The sequence below is a fragment of the Macrotis lagotis genome, chromosome 4, assembly GCF_037893015.1.
Source record: "Macrotis lagotis isolate mMagLag1 chromosome 4, bilby.v1.9.chrom.fasta, whole genome shotgun sequence".
In the NCBI taxonomy this organism is placed as follows: domain Eukaryota; kingdom Metazoa; phylum Chordata; class Mammalia; order Peramelemorphia; family Peramelidae; genus Macrotis; species Macrotis lagotis.
In genome coordinates this window covers 143,766,977-143,778,876 of record NC_133661.1, presented here as the reverse complement: position 1 = coordinate 143,778,876, position 11,900 = coordinate 143,766,977, and the positions used below count along the sequence as shown (strand labels likewise).

The 11,900-nt window shown below is 33.2% G+C and overlaps 1 pseudogene; it reads left to right on the top strand.

Moving 5' to 3' along the window:
• Positions 1-10,880: 10,880 nt before the first annotated feature.
• LOC141522734 (protein FAM204A pseudogene) lies at positions 10,881-11,608 on the top strand (annotated as a pseudogene).
• Positions 11,609-11,900: the final 292 nt, after the last annotated feature.

Here is an 11,900-nt window from a genome sequence, read left to right as displayed (position 1 = left end):
AACTAATGTTTGCCTACTGCTTTAAGCTTATATAAATACTTTATATATACCTTACTCCATTTGATGGTCACAACAATCCCTCAGGAAAATACATGTACTATTATCTCCATTTTACAGATGAAGGAATTTAGAAAAGTTGTGATATGCCATATTCACTCAACTTACATATATGAGAGGCAAGATTTGATCCTAGGTTTTCCTGACTCCAATCTAGCTACTATGTTACTCTGATAAGTGAACTTGAAGCTGGAGTTTAGAAAGGTCATCTAAAAAACATCAGCTTGGCTTGCAAATTTTATATGACTATCCAAAGATCAATGCTCTAATTATCATTTTTCAGTGAACTACTCACAAAAATTTCCCAAAACTAGTAAGACTGCTAGATTTGTAGATTTAGAGAGAGAAATGTCAGTTCAGTCAGACAATTGTCATCAAATTCCAGAACTTCATCAATGAAGTATCTTGGAAGCAGCTAAGAAGCTATTAAAGCAATGTAATATGATAGTCACATCATAGAAAAATAGAAAAAGCTGGAACATGATTTATAGACTATCAAGGGAAATTGAATTTCATCCTCAAAATAATATTCTGTCTAGCTAAGCTAGAAACAATATATGAAGATTAAAAAAATATATTTTTGATTTCCCAAAACATTTCTAACTATTTTTACCAGAAAACAAATAAAACCTGGTAGAAAACTTTGATGTGCAAATTAGCCCAAAGACAAGCCTCCAGGTAATTCTTGAAAAGATCATGCTACTTGGGGAAAATTTATGTGCAAATCAATGAAGACTTCTGATAAAATTCTGACTCATTAAGTTAAGAGAAAGGGATTCATATAAAAGTTATTCAGGATTAAGCATGCATAAAATGATGGGGGTCTTATGATCTAAACTCTCCTAAGAAGAGGGCTAAAGTGCTACATGGAAGAATTATCATGAACATTATTTAGCAGGAGAAAAAAGCCAGAGGCATTATTGTAATCTGTTGTGATCTCAAATGCTGGAAAAAAATTTATTTGTAATATATTTTGTATATGTTGCAAAGCGTGCATTTATAATGGGATATCTATGATATTTTCACATGAACAAAAGATAGAATATGTTGAGTAAACTAGTTGCATTTGAGATCTATGTTGTTATGACATTTTTCTTTACAATTGTGTTTATAATGCTGAAATAGATGTAATGGATAAGTACATCTTATTTCTTCTTAAGATGGTTGTACTACTGGTAGATAGGAAAAGAAGTGATTTATTAAGAAGTATATCCATCAAATAGTTTTATAAAGAATCATAGAATCTTGAGTTTAGAAAAGATGCAGAGATCTTCTAGTCCAATCAAAACAAAAAAATCCTCTTTTCAACATACCCAATGAAATGGTGGTTCAGCAGGAACAAGGATTTGCTCTTCCCTCACTATGAGGGATAGGTCTATTCCATTTTACAACCCCTCCTTTCAAGATTACCATGAGAGAGCCGAAGAGTCCCTATTATTCTGTCAACTTGAGCCCTCATTGATTATGTTGCCCTCTGTTTAGGGTCTAATGATGAGCATATTAGTTCCACTTAATCATTAGTACTGGAGAAGTTTTTTGGGCAGCTAGGTAGTACAGGCCTCAGATCCCTACTAGCTGTTGCCCTAAGAGTCACTTAACTCTGTTTACTTCAGTTTCCTCATCTGTAAAATGAGCTGGAGAAAGAAATGGCAAGCCACTCTAGTGTCTTTGCCAATATAGCCCTAAATGGGATCACAATGAGTTGGACATGACTGAAATAACAGAATAGCAATAAAACTTTACCAAGGAATTTTTACTTCAATAGTAGAGTAAAAACAAACAAGCATGTCTCCTAACACCTCAGAGTTAGGTTGACAGATTAACTCAGATCCTACATAATATTATTTGCATCAAGTTCAAGTCCTCCTAGACTATAGTTCCCCCACCCTTACTCCTTGGGGCTTCACTACTGAGCTGGCTACAACACCTACCCAGATTCCAAACTCCTAGATTTCCATGGCTTGATAGTCTATAAATCATCTTCCAGCTTTTTCTATTTTTCTATGATGTGACTATCATATTACGTTGCTTTAATTCTACTCCCTGCATTGAACTGAAGAACATATGAAAGAAGTCAAAAACCCCAAGCATGTAGCTTAGAGCATCTTGACTTAATTGGGGTAGGGTTTCCTCTCAAGTCTTCTTCTTTTATAACATACTGTCACCTACTATTGAATCAGAGTCCTTTACCCATAACCAATTCAAACAAAAGAATTTCAACTGTGCTGTGAAATATTTTCAAAGATTCAGATAGTTCCAGCAATACAGTCAATTGAAAAATGTTATTCCCCAAAACATGGTAGGCCAATTCAGAATGTCCACTCAATACTAGTTCTACTGTCTCCAGAAGCAGGTACCTGATTTCTACCATGAGGTTATCTTAGGTGATCTGAGCACATGCCAAACACTCTTTTTACATTCCCATTTGAAAAATATGCTATCCCTGGCAAATAGGCATAGTTACATTTTGAACACACACTTTATAAATCCCAGTCCAGAACAGTCCTCTTGGGATCTCTATAAAGGCATAAGCATTATCCTTTCACTTGCTTCCGTAATACCAAACAGAAAAGTCCATCAAGAGAGTTAATGTGGCATGATTTTATGCAGTCCCATATGTACAGCAATAATCCCAATTATCCCCAGTTGCAAAGTTTTTTTCTGATTCAATAAATAAGGAATATTTCATAAAATTTACTGAAATTCTTGCTTGCTTAGGATTCAACAAGTGATAAAATGATAGAATGACCCTCTTCAACTCATAAGCAAACAAAGGCAAGGATTACTATCTTTCTGTCTCAAATAAGTCCATACTGAGATTTATGAACTCATGGAGTACTCATCACAGGGATTTGGAACCTAGATATGACTAGACACCATATCCTTACTCAGATGAGAAAGCTGTCTTGGGTATAACTTGTAATTCCTAGTTATATCTAGGTCCCAAATACCTGTGGCGTAGTATCTAAGCATTCAAGGAATCAAAAGAATGCAAAGTTTACAAAATTCCATCAATGGAACTTAACCTATTTATATTTTTGCCAGTTTCTCTAGAAACTCAAAAACTAGGTGATCCAAAATTTAAAGTCCCTGACAGATAATATCTCCAGGGGTTGATCTCAACTTTATCCCAGATGATCTCCCATAAGTTCATGTCTATTGGTCAGATGCAAAAGGACCAAATTCCTAGTCATTCTGCCCCTTGAAGTGTAACACTAGTCTCGAAACTCACTTGTATGGGACTCTCTCCTCATTGGTAGAGATGAATACTTTGCCTTGCATGAGGGTGAGTTCACATGGGGGAGAAGGGTAGAAAAAGGAGAAAGGAAAGTTTTTTATTTTTTTTGTTTGTTTTTCCTCTTTTTTTCAAACCTTCAGAACACTTTCATATCTTTTCAAGTCTCTTAGGTCTCTTTAGACTTTGGGCAGTTTTGAAAGAGAAGATAGATGAAGTTCACCCACTTTCAGGTTGCTGAAGGGAGAATAAGATGCTGGGAAAACATTGTTATGGGAAGAGCTGACTGTCTCCATCATATTCTTATCCCCAGTTTGCTAGTCCTAAAGACATTAGGAAACTTCCCTTGGGTAAGGTCTAGGATTCTCTTTCTCAGTTAAGCTGCATTACCAATAGGAGAGCTCCTTCATTTTTTGTTGCATGGTATTTTTTTTCCTATGTATTATTTCTCTGGTTTCTATTTTGCTATCTGGGGTGGCTAGGTAGCACAGTAGATAGAGCAATGACCTTGGATTTAGGAGGATGGGAGTTTGAATCTGGCCTCAGACACTTGCCACTTACTAGCTGTGTGACCTTTGGCAAGTCACTTAACCCTAATTGTCCTGCTCTCAGGGCCATCTCTAGCCATCCTGATTCTTATCTGGCCACTAGACCCAGATGGCTCTGGAGGAGAAAGTGAGGCTGGTGACTTAACACAACATCCCCCTCACTAAAATCCAATTTATGTGCTTGTCATGTCATCACCCCCTGATGTTGTGCGAAAATGAATGACAAACATTATTATTATTATTTTTTTTGCTATCAAATTGGGTAAATGAGTTCCTTTGAAGTTGATACCAACTATTTGGTAGGAAAAGTGTCAAGTCTTCAAAATAAAGTTTGAAGTCCTACTTCTTCCAATAATGAAATAACAATCAGAAATTAGCAAGTATCCAAAATCTTATCCCTCAGATTACTAATACTTAAGAGAATAGATATAATTCTATATCTTTCTCTAGGGAGAGTAGAGTGGCCAAAACTTCTGACCTTCACCTGCTGTTAGCCCTTCTGGAAGGAAATCAGGTCTCTCTGGAAAAAAAAGTAGAGATGTCTCTTCTATCTCCCTTTGAGTCATACAACAGCATCCCCATGTTATGTGTGGGGGGGTAGCGCTCACTTGTAGAAATATAGTTATGAAATGACTCATGCTTATGTTCCCAGTTGAAGAGAAAAACTCTCTTAACAATAGAGTTGAGTAATTAGCTTCCAGCCCTGCATTAGGAAAGTTCACTTTCTTCAGTGTGTCTCCCAGAGCTCTGATACCTTTATGCTGAAAGCATAGGGACTCCAGACAACATAAGTATAGGATTAGCCACAATGTTTGTGACAAATAATTAAACTTGGCAAATGTATTCTTTAATAGAATTTTAGAAATAACTAAAAATAACCTCCCCAGCAAAACCAAATGTAATCCATCAGGGAGAAATTGATATTCAATAAAACTGAGGACTTTCAAGTATTCCTAATGAAAACACAGAAATGATGAAGAATTTGTTCTTCAAACATGTCTCAATAGGAACATTAAAGAGGTAAAAAAAAGACTCAAGAAAAAGAAAAATAACAACTTCAGTAAGGTGAAAATGTTTATATTCCTACATGGCAAGATGACATTTGTAACTTAAGAATTTTATCACAATAGAGGCAATTACAAGGAGCATACAGAGTATATAGAGAGTGCAGGTATGAGATGACTTTGATGAGATGATACCAAAAAAATTAGTGGGTGAGAAAGAAGATTGCACTGGGAGAAGAGGGATGGGGAGATAGAAAGGTAAAAATTATCTCACATAAAAGAGGCATGAAAGAGCTATTACAGTAGAGGGGAGCATGGGAGTGGCAGGCAGCATGTGAAACTTACTATAAGAATTGGCTCAAAGAGTAGGCAGCATACAATCTCAACTGGGTTTAGAAATTTAACTTACAGGAAAGAAAAAAAGGGATGGAGGAAAAAAAAAGGGGGAACTGATAGAAAGGAGGTCAAATTGGCAGAGGCAGTGATCAGAAGTAAAACACTTGTAAGGAGAAACAAGATAAAAGGCAAAAAAGGGATAAAATGAGAAAGTAGAATGAAGGGAAACATAGTTTTCATAATGATAAAGAATGCTATGAAATCACTCATAAAAATGGAAGCAGATAGAAGAGCGGATTAAAAACCAGAATCCTACAATATGTTATTTACAAGAAACATATTTTAAAGCACAGAAACACACATAGAGTAAAGATGAGAGACTGAAGCAGAATCTATTATGCTTCAGCAGAAGTTAAAAAAAAAGCAGGTGTAACAATCATGATATGAGACAAAGCAAGAGCAAAAATAGATCTAATTTAAAGAGATTAAGGAGAGCACCGGCCTTGGAGTCAGGAGTACCTGGGTTCAAATCCAACCTCAGACACTTAATAATTACCTAGCTGTGACCTTGGGCAAGCCACTTAACCCCATTGCCTTGCCAAAAAAAAAGCCTTAAAAAAAGAGATAAGGAAACATCTTGCCAATGAGTGCCATAGACAATGAAATAATATCAATACAAAAAGTATGTGTACCAAATGGAATAGCATTTATATTTTTAAAGAAGTTAAATGAATTACAAGAGGAAATATCTAATAAAAATATACTAGTGTACACTTCAATTTTCTTCTCTCAGAACTAAGCAAATCTAACAAAAATAAATAAATAAACAAGAAAAAATAAGTAGATGAATAAAATTCTAGAAAAGTTATCTATGATAGGACTCTGGAGAAAATTGAATGGGAAAAGAAAAAAACACCTTTTTCTTAGCAGTATATGGCATTTTTACAAAAACTGATATATTTAGGACATTAAAATCTCACAACTGGGGTAGCTAGGTGGCACAGTGAATAAAGGACCAGCCCTGGAGTCAGGAGGACCTGAGTTCAAATATAACCTCAGACACTTTATAATTATCTAGCTGTGTAACCTTGGGCAAGTGACTTAACCCCATTGCATGCAAAAAAACTTAAAAATAAACCCCTCACAACCAAATGGAGAAAAGCAAAAATATTAAATGCATCTTTTCATATCTTTCCATAATGCAATAAAAATTATATTCAATAAAGGGCAGTGAAACAATAGCTTAAAAATTAATTGGAAACTAAATAATACTAAAGAATTAGTGGGTCAAAGAATGAATCATAAAAGCATTCAATAACAGCATTAAAAATGACAGCAATGAGAGAACATAAGAAAATTTATGGGATACAGTCAAAACAGTATCTAGGGGAAGTTTTATATTTCTAAATGCATACATGAATAAAATATAAAAAGAACAGATCAATAAATTTTAAATACAACTAAAAAACTAGAAAAAGAATAAATTAAAATCCCTAATTAAACACCAAATTTGAAAATAAAAGAAAGGATAAATAAAATTGAAAGAAAATCACTGAACTAATAAATAAAACTAGAAGCTGGTTTCACAGGGAAGAAATAACAATAAAATAGACAAATTATTGAATAAGTTGATTTTAACAAAGGAAAGTAGAAAATCACATTACCAATATCAAAAACAAAAGGTTGAATTTACTTCTAATTAAGAGTAATTTAAAACAATTATTAATAGTTATTGTATGCAATTATGTCAACAAATCAAACAATCTAAATGAAATGAATAAATATTTATAAAAAATATAATTTACCCAGAGTAGCAGAAGAGGAAATAGAATTCTTAGAAAAAGAAATTGAACCAGTCATTAATGAACTCCTTGAGAAGAAATCCCAAGGCCAAATGGATTCACAAATAAATTCTACCAAATATTTAAAGAATAACCAATCCTGATACTATATAAACCATTTGGAAAAATAGCTGAAAATGGAGTCCTATCAAATTCATTTTATGGTAGTGATAAGCTCAATTAGAAAGAAAAAAAAACAGAAAAGGGAAATGATAGGCTAATTTCCCTATGAATATTGGTGCAAAAATTTTAAATAGACTAACAAAAAGATTATAACAATATATCAAAGAATTATACACTATGACCCAGTAGGATTTAAACCAAGAATGTAGGTCTGATTTCAATATTAGGAAAACTATTAATAAAATTGACATCAATAAAAACCAACAGAAATCATATTTTTTATGTCAAGAGATACAGGAAAGGGGAGGCTAAGTGGCAGTAGATAAAGCACCCGCCCTGGAGTCAGGAGTACCTGAGTTCAAATGTGGCCTCAGACATTTACTAATTACCTAGCTGTATGGCCTTGGGCAAGCCATTTAACCCCATTGCCTTGCAAAAGCTAAAAAAAAAAGATATGGGGGAGGTGGGGGGAGCCTTTGACAAAATACACCATTCTTATTAAAAGCATTAGAAGGCATAGGAAAAAAATGGAATGTAACTTAAAATGATAAATAATATTAATCTAAAATCATCAGCAAGACTTAATATGTAATGGGGAGAAGCAAGAAACCTTCACAACAAAATCAGGTACAAAGCAAAAATTTCCATTATCAACATTATTTTTCAATATGATACCAGAAATGTTAGCTATAACAATAAGAGAAGAAAAAATTGAATGAATTATAATAAACAATGAGGAAACAATTTTAAGCTATCATTTTTGTAGATGAAATGACAGAATACTTAGAGAATCCTAGAGAATCAACTAAAAAATTTGTTGAAATAATTAGCAACTTTAGCAAAATCACAGAATATAAAATAATCATCAGCCATCTTACACTTTATCAACAAAGTCCAGCAGCAAGGAAGAGAAATTACTTTGGAAATAATTTATACAATATAAAATACTTGAGTTTACCTGCCAAAGAAAATCTAAGAACTGTATGAATACAACTCTAAAACATTTCCCAAATTTAGATTTATGTTATAGTTACCAAAAATCTAATGCTTTAGAATTAGAATTAAAAAAAATATTTTTAAAATTCATATGTAAGGATCAAATATCAATAATATTAAAAGAAATTATAAAAAAGAAAACAATTTGAAAGATATTAGTACACTGATCAAAGCAGTAACTTATCATGGCTTCAAAAGATTGATAATGAAATCTCTCATCCCATCCCAGAAAGGATGTGGACTACATATGTAAAAATACGACATGTATTTTCAGAAATGCCCTTTAGGTACTTTTCATAACTAAATATAGGAATATTTATAGGAACACATATATATAAGAAAAAGGATTATATTTGAGGGGAAAGGAATAATTTAGTGGGTAGTGATAGATATACAAAAAAGCATCAATAAAATATTTGCTCAAAACAAAACAAAAAACTCAGGAAAGGTCACAAAAGGAGTAATTTAAGTAATTGAGTAAATTAAGTAATTAATAGATAAGCTTTTAAAAGTGTACATAACAAATCCACAATTTTTGTACTGTACTTTCTTCTTATAAATATTGAAATTTTTGTATTTGTTGATGACTTTCAAATTAACAATAAAAAAAGAAACAACAGGAGAAAAGGACTTGAGTTTTCAGAGTTCAAATTATACTACAAAGCATTAATAACCAAAACTATTCTTACTGGAATTTTTAAAATGCAAGAATAACTACAAACAAATAAACAAAAAAATATGAATCTGTCTGTGTAGGAATTGTCTAGAAAGTTGCCTGAAAAAAAAAAAGAAAAAAAAAACAGAGAACAAATGATTTGACCGGGGTCATACAACCAGCACATATCAAAGATAGAATGGGAAGATAAATGTTCTTAAATCTAAACTATGTGCTATACTACACTCCTCTCAGGTGGAAAAAATTGCTATATTCCTGCCCTTTTAACAAGAGAAAATTTGTGGAAATATAGACTGGGTTGATCACCTGTCTCATTCAAGATGGTGCCTTTTTGCCCCAGTTTTCAGTATTTCCCAATCCCAAGGTAAAATGGAAATAAGAAAGTACTCTTAATCCAAGTCAGGCAGTATGTAAGGGTTCTTCAATAGTAAGGGTCAAGGTACTTCACAGACTAAGCTGCAAAGACATACAGATGATCTCAGTTGTCTCAAAATATTTGGACTATTGTGTTTAACAGGACATAGTGCTCATTCCAGCCTCCCTAGTAAAATAAAACTTGTGACTCAGCAAAGTATAAATACATCACAAAAGATGCCTTGAGGGGAATGGAAAACACAGATACAATATGCTACATATACATTTACTTTCCTGCTTTCAGCATACCAGGAGAGATGCATAGTGTGGCCATACCTAAGGGAAATCTACCAGGAATGTCAGATAACGTAAGTCATGTCCTTTTTGAGTCAAGGAGATGGTGCTGTCACAGAGTCAGGAACACTCATCTTACTGAGTTTTAATCTGGCATCAGTCATATAATAACTGTGTGGAGTGATTAACACCCATGCAATACTGTGACAGACAATTTTAAATATTTTTATGTTGCAACCTTCAAAAGTTTGAGGAATCCTAAGGAGTCTAAGAAAAATGTTTTCAAATGCATAAAATAAAATACCTAGGATAATAGAAGTGAAATATAGTTATCAAAATGTATAGTAATGTATTACTTCATTTTTAGCATTTTGATAGCAAGATAATATGTTTAAAACATAGGCTAGTTGAAGCTAAAATTTATTTTTAAAAGACATGTCATGTGAATGGTACAGCTGCTTACCTTGAATAAAAAAAAAATTAAATTGTGGGGTTGTCTTTGAAAAGGCAACACACCTGTCATGTTGGACAGTCATTGATTTTAAGTCGTTTTCTGTTTGTTTGTTTTGATGGTTAAAGGTGTTGTAAATCCCCTCTTGCAGATATTTGTTGTTGCAAATGGAATGACAACTTTCATAGCACCTCTTGACAGGTCAAGGATTAACTTCTTTCAAGGAATGTCAGAATTCACTTAGGCTTTTTGAGCTAGACTCCATTTTTTGTCCTAATACTAAAGAATTCATTTTAACTAGGTCTATATCATTAATAAAACATATCAGAAGGAAAAGAATTGCAAGTCCATGGTCTTGGAATGAAGATAGAAATATCTTTTTAATGAGTTCTGAAATATTACCAGAAGTCCTGAATTTATCTTTTCAAAGAAACCAAGAGAAAATTTTTTTATCTCAACTCTATCTTAGGAAAGCCTTTAAGTATATCGACCTTCCATATCAGCAGCTAAATCAACAAAAATAAAAAATTGCAATTTTTCATCCATAATAGTGACTTCAAGATCTTGAATTGAAAATTCTGTTTTATTGATAAGTTAAAAATATCTTCCATGTAAGCCAGCCACTGGATAGAATTGTGCCTTTTAAATTTTTCAAAGAGGAAGTTTTCTTTTTTCAGAAAAAGTGAAACTTCTAACAGTTTGAATAAATGCTTTAAAATTAGTCCTCTTGATGCTAGTGAACTTCCACGTGCTCTTGATGAGTTTTATAATCTCTTCCCATTTCTTGAAATCTTCTAAATCTGAAGACTCTTATGATATAGGGAAAACTCTTATGATGGAGGTGTTAATTGCTGCTGCATGTTTGCATAAAAAGCAAGGCGGGACAACAATGCAAAGAGTATCCTTTTTTAAAATAAAGTAGTAAAATGCAAAAGATGGACTGAATCACAGTGTCAGAAAAGAAGATGTGGAGTGAACTGTTACCTCCTGGGATGAGGAAAGCAATACTGAGTTCAGTTCTGAGGATAAGAACACATTGAAAGTCTTGGAACTTAGTTCAAAGGAAGATAAGAAAGTTGTGTGATTGAAGAAGTAGAATGTTTTCCATATTGATGGGCCTAAATGTGAGGCAGAGAAAAATGCAAAAAAAAATTGCTGCTGAAGAGTGCCCATCTGGAGTTCCACTAAATATGTGGAATAAGTTTCAAGAATTACATAAAAAAGCATTCTGAACTTAAAGCCTTAACAATTTCTACAAGCAAGGGGAATGAAAGAAAATGTCCCATAAGAATAAAAAGGAGACGGACAGTCAACAATCTTCAAATAAAGCCCAGTGGAAGAAACTTACCCAGTATTTTGGAATAAATGATAAGTTTGAACCCGTCATAAGTAATAGGGCTCTTCTGAAGTCAGACCTTGAAGTGCACATCAACAAATCTTGGCTGAAGGGGATATTGAGAAGGCTGGAGAACTAAGTAATAGGTTAGTTACTCAGAAGCTTGGGGCAAAAATTTCCAAAGCTGTTGCTTGCTGCTACTTTGTAACAGTTGAAAAAGATGCTGAAACTTCACAGGAGGTTTTAAAAAGGAAGAAACTTGCATGGGGGCTTGAAACAAAGAATAGTTAGGAAAGCAAAAGCAACATGAGATTATATGTAAGTAAGCTTTTGTCCTTGAAAGGTGAAAACTGTTAGTAGCTAACTGTTCAGAGGGAGTCAACTAATTTTGATAACAGGGAAAATAAACATCAGATTCCTGAATCAGCTCTCCATATTTTTTCAACCTTTTTTTAAGTGTTTATTATTTTGTTAAAAAATAGTTTTTCTTAACAAATGTGAGGATTCATATACTTAAGAAAAAAATAAAAGAAATATAATGTGCCAATATATCAATTAATGAAATTATTGATATGGATACATCCACTGTTAGTTCACATTGAAATCCCCTCTTTGTTCCATAATAAACAGCATTTTTTGAATTGTTGTG